This window comes from Vanessa tameamea, chromosome 20 (assembly GCF_037043105.1).
Source record: "Vanessa tameamea isolate UH-Manoa-2023 chromosome 20, ilVanTame1 primary haplotype, whole genome shotgun sequence".
In the NCBI taxonomy this organism is placed as follows: domain Eukaryota; kingdom Metazoa; phylum Arthropoda; class Insecta; order Lepidoptera; family Nymphalidae; genus Vanessa; species Vanessa tameamea.
Genome location: NC_087328.1, coordinates 2464869 through 2487528, shown reverse-complemented (window position 1 = coordinate 2487528; position 22660 = coordinate 2464869). Strand labels below are relative to the sequence as shown.

The following is a 22660-nucleotide window of genomic DNA, read 5'->3' as shown; positions in this document are numbered from 1 at the left end:
ATTATTTTTTACTTTTTAGAGCATATTATTTTTTTTCTCTTTTGAAGTCGGTTTTTTTTTGTCAAAATTTTTGTTTCTAAAAGATTCGGCCGATTATCGCTAACGTGCTCCTTAGAATTGTTCCGTTCCCTTCCGTACCGTTACTTTGTCATGGATCCTATGCTCAGAACCTTACCAAACTTTCACCATAGTACCCTTGAAGTATATCCTTTATAATAAAAAAAGAATCATTAAAATTGGTTGGCACAATTTTGAGTTATTCACCTATTTATCGCGCACATACATAATGCACATTTAAGACTTATATCGTTTTCATAGGGATACCATCATCGTAACAGGATAAAATTAAAATGGGGCCCCACGGGAAGCACTACCTTTCAAACAAAAAAAAATTATCAAAATCCAGTGAAAAAGTTATGAGGTAACAGACATATAAAAAAAAAATACAGACGAATTGATAACCTCCTCCTTTTTGAAGTCGGTTGAAAACAAACAATATTAACTTAAACGTAATAAGATAAACAAACCGAACAATAAGAAGTTTAGATTGTTTCTCCTTTGGTGTTATTATTTCATAAGGTGATTATAGTACAACCGTGTTGAATATGCTTGAACGTAATAGAAATTACTTGAAATATTGAACTACTAATTTATTTGTGTAGTCATTTTAAACGATATTCACCTATTTGCTTATTTGCATAATTTATTTTCTCAGTGATGATTAATCTGCATCGGTGAAAGTATCGCTCGCCAATTTGAACTTTTTTACGTGTGTAATGTAATTTTTATACCTTATTTATACCGTGAAACGTTTGAATTGTTTACTTGCAAAGTACGAAGGAATGTTCATTGAAATTTTATCTTATATCGTAAGTTAAAACTACAGCAGATTATGATTTAAATGTAATCGATTTTAAACGATAAAAAATAATGAGCAAATAAGCTGATAACAAAACCTAATTTTGATAAATAATTTAACTATTAAGAATGTTAATTTTTTTAAGTCGTTATGTGCATTGCTACTTCGCAGAACTACACCCGCGGGTGAGAGTGGCGAGCGCGGCGGCGGGGCTGACCCGCCTCCCCCTCAGCCGCCGCCGCGCCCCGCCTGCTAGCACACTCTTAACAAAGAGACATATAGTGTCACGGACTTTTTTTTTATTATTAAAAGAGGAATATATCTTTCATACACATTTTTTGAGTAACTTAAAACGTTTATGCTGCGCACGCATCGAAAGTCCATAAATGTGAATATTTTTCCCCGTTTTTGCAACATTTCTCACTGTCGCTGCGCTCCTATTGGTCGCAGCGTAATGTTATATAGCCTAAAGCCTTCCTCTATAAATGAACTATTCAACAAAAAAAGAATTTTTCAAATCGGACCAGTAGTTCCTGAGATTAGCGCGTTTAAACAAACAAACAAACAAACTCTTCCGCTTTATATATTAGTATAGATTCTAAACCCTTTATATACAAGACAAGAAGTATATTTATTTCTTGTCATTGTGATTTATTGTCTCTTAATTGAATATATAATTTACAAAATGTTGTACATGTTGCTGTGATTGACCTGGAAGTAGGTCTCGAGTCAATGACCTAGTGCACCTGTAATCAAAAGCTATGCTCTTACAGCTGCATCTAGATCACTAGGTTAACACCCGAAGTTGTAAATATTTTTTTGTTATATTTGAAGGCTATATAAATAATATTATTTCTAAGGTAATCATTAAAAAAAAATCGTTGCATTGATTGTAATCTAAGTACACAAATATCAGTCAAATGAATATTAAATTCGTGAGAGTATTTATTTATTACATTACCTACGATAAGTAGTACATTATAAATATTAAAATTTATTTAAACTATTTTTTACATTCTTACATAATATTCAAAACTACCAATTGATAGCGCGATTTAATGAACACTCTGCGCCATCTAGTTGCTGAGATATAAAACTTCCTTTAAAATAATAATAATATGTAGTTCAATGTTATTTGAAATGTTAAGTAGCTTTTTCTTTTGCCTTCATGTTTTACTAGTGATCTTAGTGATTTAACTGACAATGCAGATCCGTCGGTTGATAATATCTAATATCTGCGTTTCATTGTCAATGTAAATGTTTAAATTTTAAGCTACCGGTTCAGAATGTAGATTCTAACAATTCCGTCAAGAAACTCAGTAGTTACATCTTTCCACTAAATAAATAATCTATAGTTTTACATCAAATATGATTTAATTACATACGTTTTTTATCATCTTTATAGTAGGTATTGTATTGAGCAATAATCCTTATTCATTAAAGATTGTTTAACATGTGGGTTCATTCGGACGTTCACTCTGTTGGCGTTGGCTGATCGGCGCAGTTAATGAATTGCATGGAAATAATTAATAGAATTTTACTTTTAAACCTGCCTGACGCGAAGTCGAAGAGTGCGTAATACCGGTTGATCAGAAATGAAAATTCCCTTCAAACACTTGTTGGCAGGGCGTTGTGCACCTAAGGTACCACGCACTAATCAGATACCCAAATCCCAATCAGCAATACTTAGTTGATGTGAAGTGAGTTATCCAATGTTCCCAAGGCTATGTAAGAAATGGTTAATATTTCTTACAGTGTCATTGTCTAAGGGCGGTGGTGACCACATACCATCAGGTGGCTCATTCTCCCGTCCGCCTATCTATCATGGGTTGGTTGTTTGAGCTGGCTATATTTTATGAGTATTTTAGTGGACAGATACAATGGTTCAAATGTTTATATGATGTTATATTTCATCGTACTTAATATTTAAAGATGTTTATTATAAAATAAAAAAAATTCTGCCGAAAAGAGTTTCGTATTTGTAGCATGCTTGTAATAGAATAAGACTTTGTTTGGACAAATAATGCTAACAAATTGAAAAGTGACGTAATAAGCAATTAAGAAAACTTAAATGGTTTCTTTAGCCCCTAGAGCTAGTAAATTCTTGCAAAAGGCAAGCTCTCTACTTCATGGTTTCTACGCTCAAAGAAAGCTTAGTATTTTTTTCTGAGAACCTACGGCAATTGGGTATATTTTAATGAACTATAATAACTTCCAGGTGTTCGAGCAAGACACGCATCTCCAGCACTGCGTGAAGCCCTTCGAGTTTTACGCGAAGCGTGGACAGAGCCCCGAGCGCTGACAGATCGCTGGTGAGGAATTGAAGACAATTAATAGTTTTTTATGATCATTTATAACACACGCACACGCACACGCCCATATACAGATACGGATATTCGCACACACAGAGACACACATAAATTTCAGATACAATAACGTCAAATTGTTATATTAGTAATAAAATATATATCGCAACCAATAACAAAATAAATAACGAAAAAAAACAACTATTTGTAATTAGTTTTTAATATCATGACCTTTAGGTCGAGATATATTAATTTAAAAACTCTCACTAAACTACACTACGTAAAATCTGTATACAATTTTTTTTTAATTTGCAACATTTAAGTTATACTTCTTTGAATGTCTCGTAAGACTGATGTCTGCGTATATACAGGTTTCACGCGAATCACAAAACAAAGCGAACCTCTTAACCGCAACAGGAAACTATATCTCAGCTGTCTTGGAGTAGTATTTCATACTCGGCCTAAGCTACCGAATTACGTATAACGCAATTTACATACTAAGGTACATACATCTGTACTACACTAATAGTGTTTGCCAGTGGTTAGAACGCGTGCATCTTAACCGATGATTTCGGGTTCAAACCCAGGCAGGCACCACTGAATTTTCATGTGCTTAATTTGTGTTTATAATTCATCTCGTGCTCGGCGGTGAAGGAAAACATCGTGAGGAAACCTGCATGTGTCTAATTTCAACGAAATTCTGCCACATGTGTATTCCACCAACCCGCATTGGAGCAGCGTGGTGGAATATGCTCCATACCTTCTCCTCAACGGGAGAGGAGGCCTTAGCCCAGCAGTGGGAAATTTACAGGCTATTAATGAATGAAAATAAAAATACCCGTACGAAAGGTTCGGGCAGCCAGTATTATTATTATATACATATATCCATTATGCATATATTAAATTACATAAATTTTATAATTATGTCACTATCAACCATATATAATATTATATGTATTTTCCATTTAAAGAATGGAATTTAATTGTAATTGTTTTATGCTTGCTAATATAAAAACGTCATGCGTTTTGAAATAAAAAAATAAACTTGAATGAGGAAATTATGTTATGTTATGTATAAATTATTTCATGCTTAACAAAACGCACTAAATACTGACTATCTCATGGGACTCGTTCCTCGGAACCCACTCGATGGTACACAGCATCAGTGCACTCCCAATAGCCAATCATCTTAAAATGAAACAAAGTATTCTATAAATAAACGTAGGAAACGAACAAATTGTATTGCAATCTGTGGGTTCCATATGTTACTCTTGCGACATGCACACTGCACATGCTTGCATTAGTTCAAGAGCCGTAATTAAACACAAGAACTCGTCTCGGAAATAGTGTTGTTCGAACGCTAGGGATGCACTTGTTGTTTGAGACTTTTATTTACATTTAGATGGATAGCTTATAGATCGTTTGATTCAAAGACGTCACTACTTATAATAAACGATTTAAAAATAACGTTTGGTTATGTTTCATATAATAAAACCGGCTCCGAAACACGTTGCATCTTCTGTTATGAGTTTTATATCTATTGGTTTAGTATTTTTTTCTCATAGACGTTACAAAAAAAGTTATACGTTTATAATCATATTCATCATATGGTTTTACACGTTGGTAGGGCTTTGCGTAAGCTCATTTGGGTAGGTACCACATACTCATCATATAAGAGTAACTACTGCGTTTCTTGCCGGTTCTTCTTGTTAGAATCTACATTCCGAACCGGTGGTAGCTTTACTTAATATAGTTTGTTAAATGACGATTCAAAAGTGCTTGTAAAAGTCTACTTGAATAAAGTATATTTTGATTTTGATTTTTGATTTTGATATATTCTACCTCCAAGCAACAATACCCAGTATTGTTGTCTTCCGGTTGGAAGTGTGAGTTAAATGTTTGAAATGTTAGGTAAATGATAATACATGTTTTGTTCGATATAAAACGACTATATACGTCATCGACATCATTCATTTGGTCTTAATCTATTTATTTGAATTACAGAAAGAGGATTTGCCATTCTTATGGTTGGCAGCTTGCCTGACTGAACGTTCCTTATCAAACACTTCACACTTGCAACATTCTTCATCCCAAATTAGCTGAAATATGTTATTCAAAGTCAAGAGTCAAAACTATTCAATATAGAATCATTACACTTACTTCAACTGTAAGAAAAAACGATCAATGAACGATTTGAATAAAAAAAACAATTCAGACCTGAGAAGAACCGGCGAAACCGAATTCGTCGGGACATTTTTGTTTTTTTCAACAGTTGAATTTCGAATGCAAGTTTTCATATTTCTATTTGATTTAATTTACCAAGATGTGTTATCGAAGAAGTCATTCGTTTTTTAATACCTCCGAAATCACATAAACAAAATCCAGATATAATGGTCTAGTTATTTTTGTTTGAAATATATTTTGAAAAAATCGTTTTGCATTCAATAGCCCATTTATTGAGAAACGTTATAGATATTACGCGGAGCGTTTAACGCCAATGAAAATATGCTACTAGCTACTTTTATATACTACTAGTTCAATCTACGGCTTTACTCGCCCGAATATAACATAAACTGTCAACTTTAATATTAGCTCCTCGAGGAGCGAATAAAAGTGTAGCCTGTGTCCTTCCACGGGACTCGTAATATATCCATACCAAATTTAATTTAAATCGGTTCAGCAGTTTAAGGTTTAAGACAGACAGTAACAGTAACAGACAGAGATACTTCCGCGTTTATAATATTGTAAACATTACATAGTATAAAACAAAGTCGCTTACCGTTGTCTGCCCCTATGTATGCTTAGATCTTTGAAATTACACAACGGATTTTGATGCGGTTTTTTTAATAGATACATGCACAATATAGTAGAGAAACACTGATTATTTTAGAGCTCTCTAAAGTGATATCGTAAAGGGACATAGCGGTTTGTATTGTCTAATGTCTGAAAAACTGTAAACGTAAGACATTCTGTAGTATATTTAGTATCAGCATTGCACCCGTGCGAAGCCGGGGCGGATCGCTAGTAGATTAATAATGTAATGTTCGGAACTGTTTTTGTATTAGGTATGGTTGGAAATCTCTTCTGTTTGTCGTCATTGAATTAATTTAAAAAATATGAAAATATGTTCCCTGGAATTCCGGTCGCGATCCGATGTCGGCGCGGCTCCGGGGCGAAGGGGAGGGCGGGGCTTCGTCGAGCTAGAAAAGTTACCACGCGTGTGGTTCGCGATACGGTTTTAGAGTATCGCAGTTAAATATAGAGAACGTACGAAAATAATTAATGACAAAGAATGAGATTTCGACGAATATTATAATTAGAATTATTAGTGCTAGGGCTTTGATCAAGCCCGTCTGGGTAAGCAGCAGTACATTTTAGTCCCTAGCTTGGTGGCGCATTGGTGATGTAAGTAATGGTTAATATTTCTTACAGCACTATTGTCTATGGGCGGTGATGACCACTTATCATCAGGTGGCCTATTAGCTCGTCCGCCTATCGATACCATAAAAAAAAATTGTATTTTTGTTTTAAACTCAATCACATTAATTCTCGTCTTAGGAATGTTTTCGATATGAGACAGTTCATAATGAATCAAAATGAATTTACATATCATAAAGCTGAACAGATTGTTTGTTTGGTTGAACGCGCTTATCTCATGAAAATTCTTAGATAGTCCGTTTATTGAGGTAGGCTATAGGCTCAAAGAATCAGAGTACTTATGAAAAATGTTGCAAAACGATGGAAAATTATGTCCTGTCGAAACGGTTTCGCAAAAATAATAACCAAATAGGTTTTATTTATTTTAATAAGAATTTTGGTCAATCGAAAATAAATAAATAAATAACATAATGGATTTCTTATAGATGGCGTTGCTGTCGCTGAAAACCTTTTTTTACATACAAAAATTGCTTAAAGAGTATTTTAAACCCGTTTGGTATTCGACCAAAATTATTTCGATTATTTTTACCACAAGATATACGATAGTGTATGCGGTCTGTCACACAAGGAACCCTAAATTTTTTTTAATAAAAGCTAACTCGAAACTCACCTAGAACACGATCGTGATATATCGGAAACATATATAAGCATCTAATTCATTATAACATTTAAAAGACATACGCTTAAATATAGCGTATTACTTTAATTCGATTTTCACAAGTGATATACGAAGTGATATACTGAATACCACTTATTAATATTAATAATACAAATTACGGTATTCTAGTTTCGTACCAATTGTAAATACGGAAATAGTTTCCTTACATAACAAGACGTTATATATTATTAACAACCGCAATAATTCACGATGTCCAATTGTATAACAGCTTATCATTACTGTTGGAGCAAAAGGTCTTATGTAAAACGTGTATTTAACACTAAAACATAGAAATAGATTCGTTTCTCGTGTATTTATTAAGGATATCTAACAGATGATACAAAAACGATTACATTTAATAGTGCAATAATGTTTTTAAATGTATGTGCTCCTTCAATTATTATAGGAGACTATATTAAACATTTAATATGTTTGATATAGTCTCCTTAAATATAGTTCTTGCAAAATGTATGTGTAACATTTATATTAGTGTTATTTACTTAATTAACTGAGAACTAAAAAAATTAGATAATAGTCGTTATGTCAAAATGTAAATTAAATGAAACTTAACAAAAATATATTGAAAAAAAAAAGTGATACATTTTATAAACTGAGTGAATTCAACTCGCCATTTAGAAAGCTTACATAATGTAAATATATACGTATTATATATAAGTGTAATATTATGTAATATATTACGATATCTCGACTAATGAATAGTTTTACCTACTTCTATAGCTTATTTCAATCACAAAAATTAAGACAAAAAAAAATGACTTTGAAATTCAATTGATTTGACATCATTGGCTTAATCTGTGTTGTTTATAAGAAATAAAGTGTATATTAGTAATTATATGTTATTCCATAATATGGAATACTATTAACCATAACACTATTGTGTATAAACAGAGATATGTATATTAATCACTAGCGACCCAGCGCAGCTTCCCACGGGTGCCGTTTGTTAATAAAGAAAATGATATCAAATAAATATTATTTATACCTTATAGCACTCAGGAATAATGTAGCTTTCTAGAAATAAAAGCATCTTTAGAATTGGATTTTTAGTTTTGGAGATTTTTTTTATTTTTTTATTTATTTACTTTACAACATCCACGGGCTCACAGTTGCCCGTGCCTTTTTTTACATTTTATTTTTATAAATTGTGGCGTTATTTTATATTTTTACTGGACATCAGCAGATCTTCGCTGGACTTCGACCTTGTCGTCTTCTTGGAAGACGTGGCCCACACTGACATTTTTTTTTTTTTTGTTTTTTTTCAATTTAACATAATATATAAATAGTCCATAATAAATAATATATGATAATATATAATATATAATAATACTGTATATAATATATATATATAATATATATAATAGTTTTAGTTAAATATATACAATAGTTTTGGAGATTGCTACTTACATACAATCAAACAAATTAAACCTTTCCAATATTAGTAGGAAACAATTGTTTGTAGTGTATAATATCGCATGGAATATGTGATTCTGAGGTACATCCCTAGTCTTTTCTCGATTAGAATTGTTTTTATTATGTCATTGATAAATTGATAAATACATTGATATAGTCACATACGACGTTCTTACATTAATTAAGAACTAATGTCTACTTACGACTCTTTTACTAACAGTTTGTTTAAGGAAGCGTTTAAAAAAAATCTTTAAAACTGTTTCCACTATGGTTATTTATTATAAAGCCTTTCGTGGAAACGGACACTGCGCGACTACACTATAATAAACGCAAAACAAAATTATTAAGAAAATGGGACCTATTTTACAATTGTATTGTTCATCATATTATTTGTGAAGTGCTTGTATTGTATCAACGTGGAAGACATTATATTTAGTTGCTATAAAATAGTTACTACATTTTTTTTTAAACAATTGTGCTTGGAGGTTTTATATATCGTATCTATACAGGTTTTATAAGACTTTATTTAATTTTACTTGGTAGTATTTGTGTATCAAAAAGTTCGATTAGATTTTTATTCCCTTCGACTTTCACTGTTATAATGCTTCTTTAGTCTTGTGGTTAAATATGAGGCCACATAACCCGAGGTCCAGGGTTTAAGCCTCTGGTCAGACCATAAAAAAGTTATTGGGTTTTTTTGTCGCAAAATTCTCAATTAGTCTAGTCTTGTCTGAAAGTTGGAAGTGTGTACACTCTCTTGTCTGGGAAGCACGTAGAGACGTTCCTGTCCCTTAACTCTCTTCGGTCGTATAGGATTTTCCGTTCCATCGAATTATATGAGTAAGGGAATTGAAAGTACACTAGAATAAATGTAAAACATCGATGGTCATGATACTTATTCTATAGTAAGACTTTTATTAGAGATTTTTATTATCATTGTTTAAATATTATTTCGTTTAATTACTCTGAAATGTTGTTAATTTATTATATTGCGTCTGTTATTTAATAATTCATATTAGCGAAGGGAACTTTGTTCCAACTGCGTATTCTACGACGCAGCGACCGACGACCTACTTTTTTCTAATATCAGCTGTTACCGTAAATAAAAAAAGTGAAGGTCACGGGACGCAAGCAGGTGTGAAAGATCGAAACTGACATCATTTATAATTAATTGAAATAAATTAATAAATATGCTGTAAAATAAATAAAATAATATATAGCATTGAAGAATATAGTAAGGTATACGCGCTACGGCCACCGAAGGGAATAGGGCGCGCGGTGTATGACGAAATAAGAGGGCATCATGAAGTTTGCCGCCGTGGCATACTCGTCCGTCCTAATCCCGAGGCCGACAAAATAAAAGTCAAACGCGAATTTTATACGGAAATTCCAATATACATACTCGACAGTTTTGTAGTGAGCGTAACCCAAATAGTGTCGACGCCGTTTTCCACTAATTGCTGTGAAACGGGAAATTACATCAACGATAAAAACAGGTCTTTGGAATAGAGATGAAATGGTAAGGGAGATATTGTGTGCCAGGGACAATATTTTCTCAGAATTTCCTTACCTTGAATATGAATAAGATATTCCTAAGATAAAAAAATAGCCTTGAGTTTAAATTAAAAACAACAAAACGTGCAAAAGCCTCCTTATGAAAAATGAGCCAACGGATTGGGGAACTAGCTTACATATTATCCAATATAACGCAAAGTGATTGTTTCTTACGTTTTTAAAACTAAATTGCTGAACCGATTATTCCGAACGACACACCGTAAAGTGGGCAGAATTAGTATATGATCTACTCTGCCAGAAGACATGTCTAAGATGAGTAAATTTCTACTGTACTATTCTATCATTATTTATATTCTTGATCAACAAATTTTAATATAAATATTTTAACAAACTAGATCTTCTTACCTATCTACCTATTTAAACACTTCGAGATCAATTTTATTTCATAGTGTACCTACTACTTTTGTTGTTAATACCTAATACTGGATTTAAAAATTATTATTTTATCGATTGGTCTGGTTTCGTGTCCATTCTACTAGGCTAATAACATATCTTGTGATTTTACTTAGTTCATTGTCCATTGCGGCTTTTCCTACACGTCAAAAACTTAGCATATTTTCTTAAAACGCAATGAACATAAAAACAATCGATGCTGTTGTGGGCGCTTACGTTTTTAGGTAAAGAGGATTTTATAATTTTTCAACCAAATATCGTATATCGTAAGACCATAAGTAATAGATATCATAACAGAAGCAGAGTAACGGTTATGTTTTGATATCTGGATCTCTTTCATCCAATAATATAAACATTGATGTTTTGTGATATATTATGTATTGTCTTCGTCGTGTGTAATGTTTCATTAATGGGGGGTGGATATTTATCTTAAGAACCGAGATGGCCCAGTGGTTAGAATACGTGCATCTTAACCGATGATTTCGGATTCAAACCCAGGCAAGCGCCACTGAATTTTCATATGCTTAATTTGTGTTTATAATTCATCTCGTACTCGGCGGTGAAGGAAAATGTCAGGAAACCTGCATGTGTCTAATTTCAACGAACCCGCATTGAGCAGCGTGGTGGAATATGCTCCATACCTTCTCCTCGAAGGAAGAGGAGGCCAGCAGCCCAGCAGTGAGAAATTTACATGCTCTTAATGTATTGTAAATTATCTTAAGATATTATCGTGTGCGCTAAAATGTTTACATCACATAGATCACTCCCACTCTTTCACTTCCCCGCGGAGTACGTAGACTGATATGGACGAGATATTATGACACAAAGGCAAAGCGTCAATAGCGCAATGGTTTACGGGCCGCCTAGCGATATAAAAAGTAACGCAGGATCGATCCTGAAAACCCACTCCTAACACAAGTGATAAGCTTAAAGGGAGAGGTAAATAGGAATATTAGTAATTCCTTAGTTAATTTGGGGCAATGTTACCATACTTTAAAAAAAAATATATAATAATAAGGCTTTGCCAAATGAAGGCTTCTAACATAACTGAAGACTTTTAAATTACGCAACTTTTTTAATACGATTTTCATCAATAAACCGATTCGTGAGGAATGTTTATATGTATGTATACATGCATGTTGTAGTAGCGAAAAGCCAATAATTTCAACTTAAAAAATACTGTTTATTTTTTCATTTTTTTAATTCTTAAAGCTGTATATAGATCCTTATTGTAGCTAGTTAGTATAAAACTGAAGAGTTCCTTTGAAATCGTTTATCTTTTTTGTCCGATTTGATTTTTTTTCCCAGATAGATAGACCTTTTATTAAATAGTGTTAGGAACTTTATAACATCTCGGTTATCATCGAAGCTGAGCATTAACATTTATTACGACACTATAACGACTATATGTAGATAGATAGATAGATACATTGAGGACCTATCGTGTTTGATTGCGTTCTATTATAAAGAATAAAATCACCCTAATATAATGTAATATAGAATATATAACAAAAAGTTGTGATATTTATGTACATATTACTTGTTAAAGTCCGCGGCTTCGCACGCGTATTAAAGGTGTGTCTTATTCTGTTCCATTTGACGTGTATGCAATTTCATATAAGTACAGTTTTTCATTATTTGTAATATTATCGATTTCGGTCACAACTACGCAGGACATACTATAGTGCTCAGGGTAAATATCAGTATAAATCATATCAAATACATTTAGACAATAATAAAATAGTCATTCCTATGCAAAATATTTTCTAATTCTAAAAACGTATATTTGAATATATTTATTCGTCGTAGTGTGTTTAAACGCAATATTAATGACACTTAATATTATATGATGTATAAATAAATAAATAAATTAACTATTTTAGAAAGATTACACGGTCCAACTGTATTTTTTATCATGTAACTGTAGGTAAAGTGATTCAAAAACGAAACATACTATTTAATATTGTAAAGGTTCACATTTGTGTGCTTGTATGTTAGTTAAATAGATTTACAGACTGGGGTTTAAAGTGCTATATATAGAAAACGATTGTAGAGCACATCAGTTCACTAGGCCATATATATTTTTAAATATAAAATATATATGTGAAGGGATCGCGTAGGGATTTCACTAATACCTTCGAGTATTAAATGACACGCAACGTTATAGAAACCCTATCAACTCAGTCTCAGTATGGGCTCGTTGTTTTTTAAACTTATAATCTTTTTTTTTTTCGCTGGAAAAATGCATTATGCGTTTCCCGCACATGATGTTTATGTGGGGCTCGTCAGCGCTAAAGGCGCCGGAATACCCACTAAAAAACTACGGGGGGGCATCACGGGATCGCTTACGCATGCTACCGTGACGCCCCGACGGTTGGCCTCCAAGCTAGAGGAGTTCCCGGGGTACGGAGAATCCACTACTTCTGGCGACGCTTACAGCGAAGGGAGAAGGTATGTGAAGCCGTCTCCCCGGTCTTCTTCTTCGGAGCCTATCCGTGGAGGCACTCTCCTAACGCTTATAATCTGCTGGTTGTCGCGCGCGGCTTTACTCGCGTTTTAGGGCTTGGTCGTTAAATGTTAGGCATAGATAAGAAGTAATTGTCCTTGCTCAAGCTCAAGTTTCTTCATACCAAATTTCATCAAATCTATTAACTATCCCCATGGTCAAGGCGAAATTAAATATACGTTTGAACCATTGAATGCTAATTTATAGTTAAACTGGGTTATAAAAAAATTTCATAATTTTTTTTATTCATATTTTATTTTTTTTATTAATCACATCTGTCATGGATGTATCAATATCTCCTTCCATAAAGCTGTTACCATTTTCCTTAATTAAAATATCAGGGCGTCACAGTAGCATGCGCAAGCGATCCCGTGGCGCTCGCCTAAAGACGGAGAGGGTTTTTTTTGTGGGTAAAGCCGGCGTACCTGGGCGCACTCGGTCTCCAGGGCTCCGGAGAGTCCCACACACCCCCCCACCTTCCATCGCGTGGGGGAAGCGCGTTTTGCGTATGCGTTTTTCCAGCGAGAAAAAAAAAGGGGGGTTATAAAAAATGAGATGTCTCGTGGGACAATCAGTTAGAATGAACTCGTTTTTGCTATTTATTGTGTAATAAATAACAGATACAATGGAATAAATTAACAACACGAAATGTTAATAGAAATCCCGTTTAAAAAAAAAAAATTAACAAAAAGTATGTTTAAATAATGTTATATTATACCGTATATAATAGGAAGAGTCGGAGAGGAGGAGAGAGGTAATGGTCGTCTGGGGTCACGTGATGTTTTCAATCAGTTCACTCTACTTTAAGCCGCGTAAAAGAAATTCGTTCCAAAAATCCTAAAGGATAGAGGATAGCCTAACCTAAGAATCGCAGATAAACAACTCATAATGATAATGAACTTTATTTACCAAAAACACTCACACACACACAGGGAATAAGTACAAACAAATAGGAAGATAAATCTCTATCTAAAAGTTTTGGTGAAGCGGTGTCTAAGCCTTCATGATCAACTGCTTAATCGAATGTGATTTGAATCATGGAAACAAGTTTGCAAACAAATTAAAGCAAGAAAAATGAATTTCATTACTTGCAACTTTGACGTTAGTTGTTTCAGTTTTATTTGATTGATTCTTGATTCATACCGCCAAACAGCAGTACTCAGTATTGTTGTGTTCCGGTTTGAAGGGTGAGTGTGCTAGTAACTACAGGCAAAAGGGACGTAACATCTTAGTTCCCAAGGTTAGTGGCGCATAGGTGATGTAAGGAATGTTTATTATTTCTTACACCACCATTGTCTATGGGCAGTGGTGACTCAGCGGTCCATCTGCTCGTCTGCCTACCTATGCCATAAAATTATTCTATAGCCTATGTCTTTTAAAATGCAAGTAAAGACTGAATAAGACCGAGCGTTGGCGTAAACCTTTAGAGAATATCTTAAGAGCTGTTATCAAACTAAACGCCTGCCCAATCAACTTAAGTGCTCCGTAATTCTGAAACCAATGGCGTGTTTATCTGACTTACTTTCGTTTAACATTAGTATATATCAGATACAAAATGCTTAAAGTGTTTACAAGATAAATATGCTTAAAGGTTTAGTGTATAGTTATTGACTGACTAAATTTAAAATAAATTTAAATTTTGTAAATTTGAATCATTTTTTAATAACTACAAATAAAGCTACATTAAAAAAACCATGTAAAGTTGCTGCAAAGGTTCCAACCTGCTTGGCACCTCTCACCTCTCCCTTTTGAGGAGAACGTTTGTAACTTACTACACCATACTGATTGTCATTCGCAAAGTGCAGGTTTCCACACCATGTTAACCTTTACCGAGCGCATTAAATATCTGTGGTGATTTACTGGGTTGTTTCTTTTCACTTCCTTATAAATACAAATGTACTATAACAAAATTATGGGAAAAATTTTAAAATGTTATTGGCGTGCGTATGGTGATCGTTTTCATGGGTTTGTGCGACTGCCCCGGATATGTTTTAAAGCACAAGTACTTACATGACTCCTTCACTTTCATCAGGCAGGGACGTCAATCTGACACAACCAGAAAGGATTCTGGCACTGGTCCAATTGATTTTTTTTTAATGTTCTTTCCGAGTTTGGTTAGGTCTAACTACAACATTTTATTGGACTGACTTTATTGGCTTTTCTACCTTATAACATCACTAGACCTAGACCTATGAGGTCAAAGGCGAAATGTCTACTTAATAATGCATAACCCTTATAATGCATTAACATTATAAAAAAAAAATCTACATATTCTCTTATATAAAATACAAAAACATATCTTCCGGTATTTCTTTCATCTTTACGGTTCTTTAACAGGTTTATCCGCGCAAAATATGTGCATATTTATATGTTTGAAATATGAATGAAACTAACGCGTATCCCGTAGCCCGCAGTCGATAGCCAGCGTTTGTAACGACTGGTCGTCTGTTAATGAATAAACGAAAACATACGAACGAATAAAGTGCTATTTCGATATATTATTTATATCGTACGAATGGTGTTGTATTTAATATGAAACGTGCGTTTTAATTTTGTGGAAATGGCGCGATTGTGAGGTGAGGTTTGTATTATATTAATTTTTCTGTTTTTTTGTATCAATTCTTTGGAAGCTCATAGAGTACCATGTTTATAAGGGCGCTTGATGATCCAGTTATTTTTTACTAATTGTCTCGTGTTTTATGGGTTGGTCGTCAGGTGTGAGGTATAATAAAGGTATGAGCTGAATCCGAATGGGCTTTTTTCATCCTGTGAGTCTGTCCAACTATACGGGTCTCCGTTCATAACTAAGTTGGCGGACAAGTCTCTCCAAGGAGAATTCAGTCTCCTATATTGTAATATGTTATATATTATAATACTATTTGTCGCTGCGGCTTTTCTCGCGTGGTAGGCTTGGCCGTTAGATGTTCCTTGGAGTCCAAGTTTGTTTCGTACCAAATGTCATCAAATTCGGTTCAGTGGTTTGACCGTGAAAGAGTAATAGAGAGACATAACGACAGAATTACCATTTATAAAATTAGTACATATCTGTTCCTTGGGACGTTTAATTTTTTTCCAATAAGCCCGTAATTTATATAGGTATCCCAGGCAGCTTTAATGTCAAATTTCATTATGTTCGGTTCAGTGGCTCAGTAACAGATAGACAGAGTTACTGTTGCAATTTATATTAGTATTTTTATTTTTATTCCATACGGGCATGGGCTACCTCATGTAAATGGTCACCACCGTCCAAAGACATCACCACTTTTAGAAATTTTATTCATTCCTTACACCACACCAATGCGTTACCAGTCGTGGGAGCTAAGATGTTATGTCCCTTGTACCTGCAGTTAAACTGGCTCACTTACAATTAAAATCAGAACACAACAGTACTAGGTATTACTGCTTAGAGGTAGAATATCTGAGTAGGTTGCACCTACCCAGACGAGCTTTCGGATCTGATCCAAAATTTTTGTGACTCGGCAAAAGAAACTCCGCGAAATTTTGCTATAATTTCCACGATGTAGACATGATTTTTATTATGATAAACTAATTGCCAATTTTTTAAGGTGCATTGCAAGATCAGCAATGGAATAAGTTCTATCAATCGATTATCCAGCTGATTCGCGTACCATACCTGTTGTAATTCAGGCATTCGAAGCAGTTTTATCAGCTTCTATTGCCTGGAGAACAAAATCAATAAAATGGTGATCGAATCAGTCAAACCAGAAATTCGTTCTGTACAATTTTAACCCGACGCACTATGTAATTCGAATAATTTTATTTTTCTGTTCTCTCAAATAATTGGAGGAATTATAAAGGGTTGATTGAGGAAAAGGAGGGAGTGCGCTTTTTTTGAACCATGTTAATTGTTATCTAGAAATGTGTGTGAGTCGTCTGTAATTAGTACAACTAATTAAGATTAGCTACAGGGTTCAAATGTCAATTAGTCGAATTTCGGTCGCTTGTAACGCGTTACTAATGTTAGTTATCCTTTTTTTAAGTTTGTAACAGTATAATTGATTTTACAGGTTTTAATGTATCATTACAGATATATCGAAAATTTCCAATTCGAAATTTAAAGTTCTTTCATATTTGTATCTGCTAACCCCAATTGAAATAGAGTAGATTGATCTCGAAAATTCCTCCTCGAAATTTAGCTTTCGCATACTAGTTTATATTTATTTTTATTCAAACATAATTCTCATATTAATATATATGTATGCTAACTCTGTCTACAGAAAAATATAACTTATTAAACACAGATAAGACCATAATTCTAATTTTAATTGAGAACTTAACTTTAATTTAAAAATGACTGTATCCTCTACTTTATTTCATTCAAACCAATCCTTAAAATGGTAAAAGAAATTCTCGTGGAAACCTGCTTGTATCCACAAATCTATCCACCATCCAAAAACATAGTGGTGGTATAACCTTCGAATCTTCTCCTCAAGGGGGCCGTAGCCAAACACGAGACATTTACAACCTATCACTATACCGTGAAGTAAAACCGATACCACATAAATACATTCTGATAACGAAACCCGCGCATTGCATGCGTCATAATTATGCGCGGAAAATATTTCCGTTCACACTTGAACGGTTTCAGAACACCAACGGTTGTTGATCTGAGCTCGATTGGAAACTGCATCTCGTAACGAATACCATCGGCATCACAATGCCGTGAAACTTAGACGTCATTATAAGCTAAGGGTTGTCAAAACACGATTTTTTGTACGCACAATTTGGTATTTTAGTTATTTTTGTTAGTTTATTAATTTATAGTAAGACTGATGGTAAGTGGTGACCATCCCTTGTCGTCAAGGCAACCAACATTGGCCCAGTCAACCTTGGGCTTTACTTGGGGGTAGGGTTTCGTGCTGGCCGTCTGGGTAGGGACACTCACACATCATAGTTTCTGCCGCCAAACAGCAGTACCAAGTATTGTTGTGTTCCGGTTTGTAGGGTGAGTCATTGTAACTACAGGCACAAAGGTATAACATCTTAGTTCCCAAAGTCGGTGGTCCATTGGTGATGAAAGGTATTTTTAATATTTACAGCACTAATGTTTATGGGCTGTGGTGCTTACCATCACGTGGCCCATTTGCCCGATCGCCAACCTATATCATAAAAACCTTCAAACAGGAACACACCAACGTCAATAATTGCGGCTCCGCGTTGTATAAATAAGTTTTTTTCTAATAGTTGACACAACGGCCTTATAATCTTATCAATCTAACATTTAAAAAAAACGGTAAAGACGTAATTAATAATTAAACAAAACTTAGCAAATAAAAAACTCATATATTACGAGTTCCATAAACGTCATATATCATACGTTTATTGATAATTTAAATAAGAGCGGCATTTAAATAAGTAAACCTGTCCGTCTGTATACCTTTCATGGCTAAACCATTAAACCAACGATTAAATTATGTATGAAGTAAGCTTGAATTTCAAAGACATGGACTGCTTTTTTAATGAATCCATTCAAGGGGGTGAAGTTAGGTTTGAATTGTTATACATGTAAGTTCTTTAAATTTAAATTTTGAAAATGTACTTAAATTAGTATATAGGCCCTCCCACGCGGGCGAAACTGCGAACGGAAAACATGTAAAATATGTACTATTACAAATACTATCAGTGATTATTACTGGAATATTTTTGTTTCCAAAAAGGCAAATATGTCATCCTTCTTGCTAGAGTTCTAAGTGACAATGTTTGAGATATTTAATACGGTTTTCACTTATCCTAGATAACGTTCGTATCGGTTTCTGGATTTTGGCAACGCGTTCGACAATCGCAAATCTTGGAAATTTTCCAAATTGCCAGATAAACGGCGTCAATTGATTCCTTTTATCTTAAGAAGTTTTTCGTTTAGTTATGTCCGAATTTACGGAATTATATTTGAAGTTAAATAATTTGTAAGAGATTTGTTTCCTATCTCTTGTTGATGTATTTACTAAGTATTTTATTTGGCTCAGTTAAAAACTGTATCACAATTCAAATATCATTCAAGTAGGCTTATCAAAATTTGCTTACAAATTTTGCAGTGCTAAAATGCTCCTCCTCCGTGATACTTAGCGTGATGTTTTGTTTAGTCTATAGCTTTCTCATTGAAGGGGTTATTTATTGCTTTTTTTTCTAATCGTACCAATTAGTCTTGCGATTTGCGCGTTCAAACATTTAAACTCTTTAGCCTCATGTAGGTACTAGTCTTCCGTCTCGACTTTGTACGGGTGAGTTTAGTTTATTATAAACATAACATTAGCCTGTAAATTTTCCACTGCTGGGCTAAGGCCTCCTCTCTCTTTGAAGAGAAGGCTTGGAGCATATTCCACCATGATGCTCAAATGTGGGTTGGTGGAATACACATGTGGCATAATTTCGTTGAGATTAGACACATGCAGGTTTTCTCACGATATTTTCCTTCACCGCCGGGCACGAGATAAATTATAAACACAATTTATAAAGCACATGTAAATTCGGTGGTGCTTGCCTGGGTTTGAACTCACAATCATCGGTCAATATGCACGCGTTCTAACCACTGGGCCATCTCGTTTATTTAGTTTATTATGTTCAAGTAAAAATCCTAGATGCTTATCACTGGGCGCCACGATGTCCAATCTAAACCATCCAGGGATTCGCTTAAACACAGACCAAAAACATCAAAATCGGTCCAGCCGTTTAGGAGTTCAAACATACATACATACAGAAGATTAACGTATATATTTGAATATTTTTTAAATTAAATCCGCCAGAATTATTGTAGTTGATATTGAGATCGCTCAATTAAATAGGTTAATTTATTAAAACTATTCGATGTCTGATATTATCGCGCTTAAACAAACAAACAAACAGTTGAACAAAATTATCGGAATAAGTCGTTTTATAAGGATATAATAGATATCTTAGTGTCGCCTGCATGTGTTAGACGCGACAGTTTCAACCGGAATGCAGTTATAAATATCACTGCAATGGTTTGCAGTGGTCTCTATCTTAAATCTTTATTATTTACTAGAGAACAACCCAACTTAATGTGCTAGACTTGTATATAATTGTGTTTTAGAAAAAAAAAAGTAGGAGTATGTTATATATAGATAAAAAAAACTTTAATTAGGATATTTTTTTTGTTTTTGTTTGAAATTAATTTGTCATTTTTTTTAATCCTGGAGCTGAAGATCGGTCAACTCTTTTTTGCAGAATGAAAATAGTTTCAATATATATGTAACATTATCCCCAAGAAAAATGCCGTAAGACATAATACTATGTAAGTCACTGATCGAGCACTAGTAACTTTGCAAATCGCGTATGCTGCGTCACCCTGTCAGGGATAAATGAGGATTCCACTGAAGTTTGGAGTCTAAAATCGCCCATGCACACACGGGATAAGTGAATGGTATGACGACTCCAACGGCATAAGAGAGGGTCATGCAGTTTATCGTCACGGTTTACGAGTCGTCTTACCCCATATGCCCCAATTTCTTAGAATCTACAGTTCCAGGAAGTTCATTTGTCCAATACTTCTTTCATATCTTATATATGAATAGCGTAAGCAGATTTTTGTCCCAGTGATTATGGGACGATAGCTGCACACAAAGAAACGGTTATGGTCGCCTTTTGAAGAGCCGTAGATATGCAGAAAAATAAAGAGGATTCTTGATTGCAACTTACTAAATTAATTTTAGAGAGCGAAAAAAAGGTACTGGACAATTAGAGTATTAAAAAAAAATGAAAAACGTAAACAAAGTTAAAGTAAATTGTTATCGATAGACTTCAATGTATAATATTTGACTTAAAAAAAATAATTTAAATAAAGTTTCATCATTTTGGTGTTAAATGTAGGTGAGTGACTTGCAGTTTACAATGAAATGAAATCAAAATAAGACCTGTCATAGGTTTCAAAATTCCTAAAAAAATATTTTGAATAGACGCGAAGTTTCGCGCTCGACCCACTAGTTTATATATGAATGGAGTATTTTCCAATGCCATCTATATATATTTTTAGCTTCAATAAAGTGCCACACTCCACTGACGTTTGAGTGACGTTCATTAATCCCCTTCGAAATGAAGTTTGAACAAAACTGAATTGAGCTTGCAATATTGCAAATTGCTTTCAACACAACACAATGGACGTAAAATCACGACGGGTTTATCGCCACACGGTATCGCGATAATACTGAAATCCAGGTTACATAATTGCCAATTTGATTTTAAAGTTACATATTTGGTTGTAGGGCTTTGCGCTCGCCTGAGAACACCCACTTATAAGATATTCCAACGCCAAGCAGCAATACTTAGTATAGTTGGGTTCCGGTTTGACACTGTTTGGTCCATTGGTTATATAAGGAATGATTAATATTTCCGAAAGTAACTATCTATGGACAGTGGTGACCACTTACCGACAAGTAACCCATTGCCAGTCCGCCAACCTAATTGACATAAAAAACCATCAAATGATTCATGATCAGTTGGCTCATTTGCCAGTCCACCAAAATTCAACAAAACATATGTATATTGTGTTTTAGTAGTTCGATGCTTGTCAATATTTTTCAATGTGAGGTTACACAGATATATCGTAAATATGCTAAATATTGAACTTGACATATTCTATTGTATTAGACTTACAATACAAAATTATATTTGTTATGTGATTCTTAATACGCTTGTTTGGTTTAGTGATTAGAACGAGTAAATTTTAATCGTAGGTTGGGGTTCAATATCGGTCATGCCCTGCTGAATTTTCTTGAGATTTCTTCCATATTTGTATCCAATTGGAATATGTCTAAATCTTCTCCTCAAAGGAATATTCTATCCGAGCAATAAATATACTTTACTAATAATTCTTGTGATTAGGGCGTTGAACTATACAAATTCTCTAGCTTTATAATATAAACTGTCATGTCATGCGATTTCATCAGCGTTAAATTTGCATCTTAAAGGCAAGAGCTGCAGTGGAAAATATTAAAACGAACAAGTGCATATATTCGTTTAATTCCCATTGACATCTTGACGACGTGTGCAGTCAAAACACTAGGAATTATAAAGGAAGTTTAAGTTGTAATGGTCGAAAAGATTAACTACTGAGTTTCTTGGCGGTCCTTCTCAGTACAATATACTTTCCGAACCGGTGGTAGCTTTAAATTAAATTCAACAATAACATGGCGGTCAAAAGATGATTTTATGAGCCTACTTGAATTTATGCTATTATTATAAATGCGAAAGTAACTGTACTTCTTTACGCTTAAACTGCTGAACCGATTAAGAGAAAATTTGGTACGGAGATAGTTTTAGATAGATTGAGGGGTTAAAATTGGGGTGACGGTTCGTGTGCTGAAGGTAAAGTTTTATAAACTTGGCGCGCGTGAAGTCATACGTTTTGTTAATAAAGAATATTTTGATTTTGAGTAAAATTTAAAAATTATAATTATAATATCCCTTATTGTCTCAATTGATAACAGAAGGATCGGATTTGTTAGCTAGAAACTATTTTT

General features: G+C 34.0%; 1 protein-coding gene across 2 annotated transcripts in view; it reads left to right on the top strand.

Annotated features, from left to right (window-relative positions):
* Positions 1-22660, top strand: part of LOC113403784 (uncharacterized) — a 69110-nt gene that overhangs the window by 30167 nt on the left and 16283 nt on the right. For both annotated transcript variants that reach the window (XM_026644375.2, XM_026644376.2), the window contains exon 2: positions 3078-3171. The gene's annotated coding sequence lies outside the window, so the exon portion shown is untranslated. The remainder of the gene's footprint in view (positions 1-3077; positions 3172-22660) is intronic.